Source organism: Gastrolobium bilobum, unplaced genomic scaffold, assembly GCF_033153095.1.
Source record: "Gastrolobium bilobum isolate Gb01-03AN ecotype WA unplaced genomic scaffold, APGP_CSIRO_Gbil_v1 utg21709, whole genome shotgun sequence".
Classification (NCBI taxonomy): domain Eukaryota; kingdom Viridiplantae; phylum Streptophyta; class Magnoliopsida; order Fabales; family Fabaceae; genus Gastrolobium; species Gastrolobium bilobum.
The window spans coordinates 148,424-157,069 of NW_026898833.1; the positions used below are offsets into that span (position 1 = coordinate 148,424).

Genomic DNA, 8,646 nt, shown 5'->3' on the forward strand with positions numbered 1-8,646 from the left:
TCTTTTATTATTGTAATAGGTTTTGTTCAATGATAAGGACATGGCCTTGCTCATTATGGTTGTTGGTTTTTATTCAGGTAAGCATCTCCTTTTATATTGGTTCTTCATGTTTAACCTCTCAAGTAGTGGGTTGAAATTGTATGGAATTTGCAGTCTGAATGTAATCCAATTTGTTAGTTTCTGTTAGCTAGTGTTTCACTAACAGTGGACTGTCAGCTATGAAAATAGTGGAGTGAATAGGATTTTTCTTTTTTTGTTCCCCACGTGGACACTTATGCATTATCTTGTTTCGTATTTTTATTTGGTAATAATTACTTTTCATCCTCATTTTTTAGCTGCTACGATTAGCAGGAAACAATGCATAGCTAAGTTGCATTATGACTAGTAAAATATAGAATTAGCACTTTTTCGAAAAGGGTCATTAAGATGATTATGTAACAGATAGTGATGGGTTGATAATCAAACAGAATAGACATTATGATGGTTGAATGTAATAGCTCTGTATTCGGTTAACCAAGAAGATAATTTCTTCCTTTAATTAGCTTGGCCCATTTTGTGGTCCATCTCTTTTGTGTGGTTGCAGTGGATGAGCCTTTGATGGGGTTGCTATCCTTTTAAGTAGCAAACCAGATTATCAAATATGCAAAGAGGGGTTTGTTTCCACTGTCAAAATCTAAAATTGGGTACCCATAATAAGTGTCAAATTTACTTAAATTACTGGGGTATTCCTAATTAGTGATTCTACAGGAACAAAATGGACATATTTTAGTTCACTTAATAATAAAAAATGATGATAACAATAATAATAACTTATTTCGGTTTGTTTTTATATAAATCTGTGAAGTGGTGCACATGAAGATTAGCTATATGTGAAAAATGGGATTTTGTAATGTGCAAGATCTGGTCATAGTGTTGGGTGGTCTTTGCTCTAAAGAAATAAAAGAAAACGATGAACGGTATGCTGGCCAACTATTAAATTGGAATTATTCACTAGTCAAAATTAAGTAACTTGCAGAAAACAATAATTATCTATGTAGTCATCATAAGCTACAGGTTAAAAAATAGAAAATAATGAGATTAAAAAAATCTTATTTTCTTGTTTTTATGATTCATTTGCACAAATTCCATAGTTGCCTTTTACTTATAGATATCTTTCCGCAAGTAAAAGGTATTTTCAAAAGCAAGAGTGTAAAAGCAGACATAAATAACATGTAAAAGGTATTTTCATTTGCACACTTCCTGGGAAGTTAGGTCACTCATCTCAGAATTACTCCAAGTCAAACACGTTTAACTATGGAGTTCTTCCGTTCCGGGCTACCGAAAAGTAGATGCATCTTGTTAGTATAGGTAGTACCAATTAATTCTTATAAGCTATCTCAAACTGTGCAGGTCTTATAATGACCCTAAATGGTAAATCTTAATTAGAGATTTAATTTAAGGATTTAAATGTCATAATTAGATTCAGTGAGTGATTTTGAGTATTTTGACTATAATCATGACTATATTATGAACAATGCGTTCTGCCGGAGAATTTACAATTTTGTGAATTAACCGGTAGAGCTTAAATGATTAAAAATGATTTTAGAAACATAATTTGACAATTCTGACGTCAAATACAAGTTCAGAACGAAAAATTGTATGGTTTGGCACTTTCCGTGAAAATCTCGTGAATAGTGTTTCTACCGGGTATTTAGTACTGCTATTTAAGCAATCGGTAGAGTCCAGAAGCAAATAAGTGATGAAATGAGAATAAGAAAGTCCAATATATGCCAAGCAAGTCAAAATAGACCCAAGAATGATAAGTTTATAAGTTTTAAGTTTCGGATGCAAACAGTGCACAATTAATGAACCATAGTGCATTTCGTCAAAAAACGGTGCAGAAACGGTACTGTAAATTAAGAATATTGTTTCTTAGAAAATAAAAATTAATGTAAATGAGTTTAGAAAAATAAAAAATATGTCCGTAGCTTTAAGTTGGTTCCGGTCGATTTAAGTGAAAATACGCGAAAGAAAAATATCTGTTAAAAGTCACATGTGTTATAAAGCTTTGTCATTTAAGTGAAGTACTATTCACACAACCAAAAACTCCTTCTCTCTCTTGCAAACCCGAGGAGCTCATCATTGGGGGGGGGGGGGGGTTAGGGCTTGATCTTCCTCCTTTGATTTCTTCTTCAATATCCCACCAAAACACAAAGTGTATAACATGAAATTGATTGTAAACTATCCAACAAATCCTTTCCAACTATCAATTTGAGCTTTTGTTGAGAGTTTAGAGAGTTCTTTCTTCTCTCAAATTCGTGTTACTATTCATCAAAGGAAGAAAGTGGAGCTTTTCATGGAGCTTTGCTTGATGGATGTCTTCTAGGCTTTGGGTAGTTGTTTAGAGGTAATAAACCTCTATTTCCATGGTAGTATTTTGTTGATTTTAGTACAAAAATTATGAGCATCTTTTGGTGGTAAAGCATTGTGTGTTAAACTTTGATTTGATGATGAATCCTTGATGTTTTGGATTTAGGAAATGAAAATAAGTGTTTATATGTATGTAAAAAAATTAGAAAAAAATCCTATGCCCTCCTCTATGTTTCGGCCTTGATAGGATTAATAGGGTTTATTGTGCAAAGTTTTATGCGATGTAGTGAGAGGGTCTATTGTGTGGGAGTAAGTATGAATTTAGAAAGAAGGCCTAAGTGAAAAATCCTATGTATTTTGATCCCTACACTTCGGCCATGGGGGTTGTAAGGGACTTGATGTTCCAAAATTGTATTGGAACCTTTGGATACATATATACATGTTTAAGTTGCTAACTAAGTGAAGAAAGAATAATTAAAAAGAAAAGAACCCTTGCCTAATTCCTTGTAGTGTTCGACCTAGAAGGTGGTTTAGGGGTGTATTTTGTTACATTTTATTTTAATAAAATGTGTCGTAATTCAATGTATAAAATTGATGAGTTAAGAAGTGAAATGGCTTGAAAAAGGGTTGAAAAATACCTTGAGTTCCTAAGGGTAGGTTCACGGCCTTTTAAAGAAAATGGCATGAATTATGTTGAAAATTCTCAAGTGAACACTTGATTAAATTAAAGAATGCTAACGAGTATAAGGTGGTCTAGACTTGTGTATTGGCATAGCATTGGCAAAAATATAAAGAAAGGAAGATAAGTGGTAAAATGTATGCCTTATGGAGAATCTAGGCATGATAACATTTTATTGATTTGTATTTTGGATTCTTTCTCTAGGTGCGCCTAGGGACTAAAAAGGATCGGAATCTCTTGAAGACATATAAGTAACTTGTACAACAAGTAAGCGTATTGGTAAAGCTTCAAGAGGTAAGCTCTATGTTTAAGGAGTCTTTTCCTGCTCGAGTGCTCCACCATAGTTAGTGGACTGTGGTTGGAATGTATGACTGTTGATATGATACTTTGTATAGATGCATTCATAGACTTATTTGATAACATGATATGACTTGCTTTGATATGATTTCTGTATTGATATATGGTACACTGATGTCTTCTTGGGGCTTCCCTGGGATTGACGATGTACACCTCTGACATGTTCTGGTTCCGCTTGGGGTCCTCCCTTGGGAACACGTGCGTTGATTTCCGCTTGGGGTCCTCCCTTGGGAATGACGGCGCACGCCTCTGCTGGTTCCGCTTGGGGTCCTCCCTTGGGAACACGTGCGTTGATTTCCGCTTGGAGCCCTCCCTTGGGAATGACGGCGCACGCCTCCGATAGGATATGGATATATGCTCTGTTCTGTTATGATATCTGTTATATGTTGTATTTGTATACTCTGTATCTGACTTTCATGCAGGAGTGAGCCAGGGGTATGGAGAATTCTCTATAAACCTGGAGCTTATTGAGATTTGTAATCTCACCCCTCGTTGGGTCCATATTTTCACGTGCCCAGATCCCCGGTGAGACCCCTCTAGTTAGGGACGCGACCCGTGGCTGAAGATTTTGGACGGATTGGATTTTGAGTAGCTGTAGGCTACTTCTATTTTGGAGTATAGTGCTTTCCTTTAGTATTTCAGTATTTTGTGGATCATGATGTTAGATCCTTTATTTTGTATGTGGCCTGTATATGTTTTGTGTAACACCCCGTTCTAGAACCGGTTTGTTAACATCGCATTATGATATTAAGCGCAGTTACAATCACATTGGGTCAATTAGAAAGTCGAGTACATTTTTCTTTTCAAACAAGCCGAATTTCAAATAACCAATTGCGTGACCATAACCATATTACTTTGCGGAATAATTAAACTAAGCTTAACATCATATTCTCATTTTATTAGACCACACGTCGTTAAATGTCTACATCGCTTTTGTTATCAATTAATTCTATACTACCTTTATAGTTCTCACCTCTTACTATGTTATAGATCTCCTTGTTAGCTTCGAGTGGGTTCAAACCGCGCTCAAATCGGAGCTCTGTAGTTCAAGTTATTCTAATTTTACTAAACTATGTTCATGCTGTTTTCGGGATGAGCGTTTTAGCGCCCAAAAGCAGAAAGTTTAGCCTTCTGCAGGTCTCCAGAGCGTTTTAGCGCCCAAGGGCAGAAATTTTAGTCTTCTGCGAGTCTCCAGAACGTGTTAGCGCCCAACTTGAGCGTTTTAGCGCCCAAGGGCAGAAACTGGGCAAAACATGCCCTCCCCTGTTTTCATATGACTTCATGGGATATTTCCTCCTACTTTCACCACTTTCTTAACACATAATAGACATTATACAACTTCAATACATGATTCTTTCAAGGTACTCATTTATCATAGAAACATGCATACCGTTTCATCATATACATATACCCAACAATTACAACATTACATCATTGCAACATGTCTTAATTACAAATCATGGGACTTAGCTACAAAACACTATGATCAACCCCTTGGCTCTCATCAACAAAAGAGGTACCAAAAGAGATGAGCATAGGCTAAGTCCATCAAAATAGAAGATGAAATACATATAGCAATTGGCTTTCAAATGCAAATCTTATACATGGTACTACTACATGTCATGTATAATCCAAAAGAATGCAACATCTTCATGCATCTACTAATCCAAATATGGTCACTTGCCACCGGAGGCTCCTGCAGCATCTTTACCTGAAAGGGGGTCCCCACAACACGAGGTGAGATATACAAATATATCACAGTAAACCAGGGGTCCTTGGAGCATCTCTCTACCCCATAGTTCAATCACAGTGTAATAGCAATAACAATAATAATGCAATAAATACATATCCATGCAGTGTGTAACAAACATCTCCAGGAGAAATTCCTCGAGCTCTCAAGCTGTCCTAAGGATACTCAAATGCAAATAGTCCTACTGGCCAGCTAAACTACTAAGTATGATTTACGCATCGTCATGCAACATACCAACATAGGGAAACACCATCCTATGTCACACCAAAGCATACACATATGTATAACAAAGCATTAAACTATTTCATTGCATTTATATACACTATCACAACCACTACCCAATCAGGGCTTGGTGGAACAATCAAGGGAATTATACCCAAGGTCCGAAGGCTTACCTAAAAGCTTCAATTCAACCTTTGTTCACCAACAAGTTTTGCCACCAATTACAATAATCACTTTTACAAACAACCACCTACACAAGGTGTAATGCAATCAACATATTGCATTCAAGAATATCTTATAATCATCAACCAAACTATCCAATTCGTACCACAACAAAAGCATGGACTTACCTATTCCAATGAGCTAATCAAGCTCCATAGCTTGCTCCAATGGTTGGTCACTCAAGATTGGTCCAAATGCCTCAATCCTAGACATAACATGGACACCATCAATATTCAACCAAACCAATCCATTGATTTCTAATGCATGAAAGTCCAACATCAAGCATTAAACCTTGCAATTTTCAAAGCATAACCAATGACTAACTAAGCTCATTTTCACCGATTAAATGTCATTACTAACATTTTTCATAACATTCACCAAGTCTCAATCCTCCTAGAACATAGCCAATCTATCAACATTTTCATAAAACCCTAAACACTATTTATCATCTTCCCCAATCATGCAATTTCCATGAAAATAAGGTTCAAGGAGTAGAATTTTACCACCAATGGTTGCACAATCAAGGAGTGATGGTTCCTCAAGCTTCCAAGGAGCCAAATGCTCCCCAAACCCCTTCAACCTTCAAAGGGTCAGATTTTTGAGAGAGAAAATCTCACAACACAAAGATCCCCACAACAAACCTAGCTTGGATTCAAGAAGAGAGAAGGATTTGGAGTGGCTTAGGCTTTTGAATGGATGATTTTGGTCAAGGTTTGCAACATCTAGGGTTTTCCCCTCACCTTTCTCTCTTCTCCTTCTTCTCTTCCCTTCCTTTCTTTCTTCTTCTGTCGATGGGAATGGGAGGGACAATGGGTCTTTTTTTTGTTTTTAAATCACTTAACATTAGTTAAGTTGTTTTGAACGGGTATCAACTCATCTATCTATTTAACTCCATTAATTACCAAACTTTACCCAAAAGTCTGGAATATTTTTCTAGGAATATTTTCACTTTTATTTTTATATTTTTGGTACTTTTGCCTACACCCATTTATACTCCTTAATTCTCACTGAGTACACTTTTTACCTCAAAAGTGACCCTAATTGATTTAATTAGGCACTATACTTAATTTTACTCACGAATACATGCTTAATTATTTAATCACATTTAATTTACTAATTAATTAGGCTAGGGCTATTATATTTTGTACATGTCTGTCAGTTTGATGCGTGTATATTTGAGTATTCAGGCACGTTATATGATGATGTAGTATTCAGATACGTTTACGTGTTGGATTGCATGCTGTTAGATATAGTGGCACGGAGCCATGTTATGCATGCGCCCATGGATGGGTATGTGGTTATATTTGGATGCCTGGTATTTCTGAATTGATGTGCTGTATAAACTGTTTATCAGGAAATGCTTCTGAGTGGGATTGGAAAATCCTCAGTTGTCCGATTTATAGAGGAAACTCTGTCCGATTTTCGTTTACGTCGAATGAGAATTTAAAAAGAAAAAGAAAAAGTTAGCTTGTATTTTCGTAAATTAAGTCTTCTGCTGTTTCTGTTTATATCATATGCATGTTAATTGAACCGGCTTGAGACGGGGATGTTACAGGTCTCATACCTGCACAGTCTTTTGAATCTCTCTCTTTCGGGTGTTGATTTGATTCATTCATGCATGTAATCCCGCTAGAAGCCTGTCAAGAATCGCTCCTTGTCCATGCCCTTTTGCACCGGCGATCACTCCCCGCCCTCGTTAGCGCTTAGGATGTTACATTTTTAATATAAACATTTCTGGACCCAAAAAAAAAAAAAAAACATAAATTCAATACAAATAAACAAGTAGTTAGTTAATTTGGAACAGTATCACAAGAAGATTAAGACCTTCCCCTGTATATCCTTTTTAACTTTAGAGCTTGTTTAGATTGATGGAACATGGCAAAGTAAACAAGAATATAATTACCGAATAACTGAAAAATGGAATAAATACCTTAAAGAAAAGAAAATAATGAAGGCTTGTCTAATGCGGCAAAGGAAAACAAATCGAAAAGAAATTCTGTTGCAGTGTCATAGTCACCATTGTAATTATTTAGAGAACAATAAATTTAAGGAAAAACTTTTCATTCTTTAACCTTGAGGTATTGGTCTATCGAACTGTCACACATTCAAATTTTAACTTTCCCATTTCTTTTGAACAGAAAATTATCTTGTGATCTCTTACTCTCAATCTGGGTGGCCCAAACATTATGAATTATATAGATTAAGTTTTACACTTATTAAGAAGAAAAATAAATAAATAAAATACGTATATGTTGATATTGCTTGGTCTCTAGAGAATATACAGTTATATCAATCTTTTCTAGGTTCACACAACTTTAGGGTACTGCTTTTTCCACCTTCCGTATCTATGAATCTTGAAGATGAGTACCCCTGATTTGATTGAATTTCCTTATGCCTTACTTGAACATTTCATGACTGTGTTCTATGCATTATGAATCTAGCATGATCTCAGAATCTTCACCAGTTGTCACATCTGAAATTTGCTACATTTTGCAGACAGATGGGGAAGTTTCAGCTACACCCACTTGAATCATCAAAATTGTAAACTTAGGACATGCAGCGTATAATGTGTAAGTGGAAGCTCTTGGTTCATTGAATTCAATGAATTCGACTGCATGTGTTTACAAATAGCAACATAGGCTATTGTAGCATGGTCCATAAATTTGGCTCTATACTTAAATTTTTGTACTAATTTAGAGATGAAAAGGAAATTTCAAAGCTAGCATCTTAATAATGGTGTATGATAACAGATGATTTATGGTAAAAGGAAGATCAATGAGCCAAAAGATGCTGAATAAAGGGACCCCAATAACATTCAAAAGAAGAGACAAAAGACCAGTTATGTATGGATGGGAATTATTGCATTAGTCTGAAATGATTCAACCTCTAACCCCACCATTTTATTGTTAGATTTTCTTTGTGAAAAGGCAATAAAGGCTTCCTCTAGGGACAATTAGTTTGTAGCACACGAATGGCATGATGTCATTCTTCCCCCAGTAGCAATGAGAAACAAGAATGCCTTTTGGATCAATTGGTAATCTCGAGGTAAATGAAAAAGGAAGAAAAG

At 35.8% G+C, this 8,646-nt stretch overlaps 1 long non-coding RNA gene across 1 annotated transcript; it reads left to right on the top strand.

The window, feature by feature from the left end:
* Positions 1-2,155: 2,155 nt before the first annotated feature.
* Positions 2,156-8,375, top strand: LOC133284606 (uncharacterized). Its single transcript, XR_009747915.1, has 3 exons — positions 2,156-2,386; positions 3,233-3,322; positions 8,076-8,375. It is a non-coding gene; the product is annotated as an uncharacterized LOC133284606 (long non-coding RNA).
* The last annotated feature ends 271 nt before the right edge of the window (positions 8,376-8,646 follow it).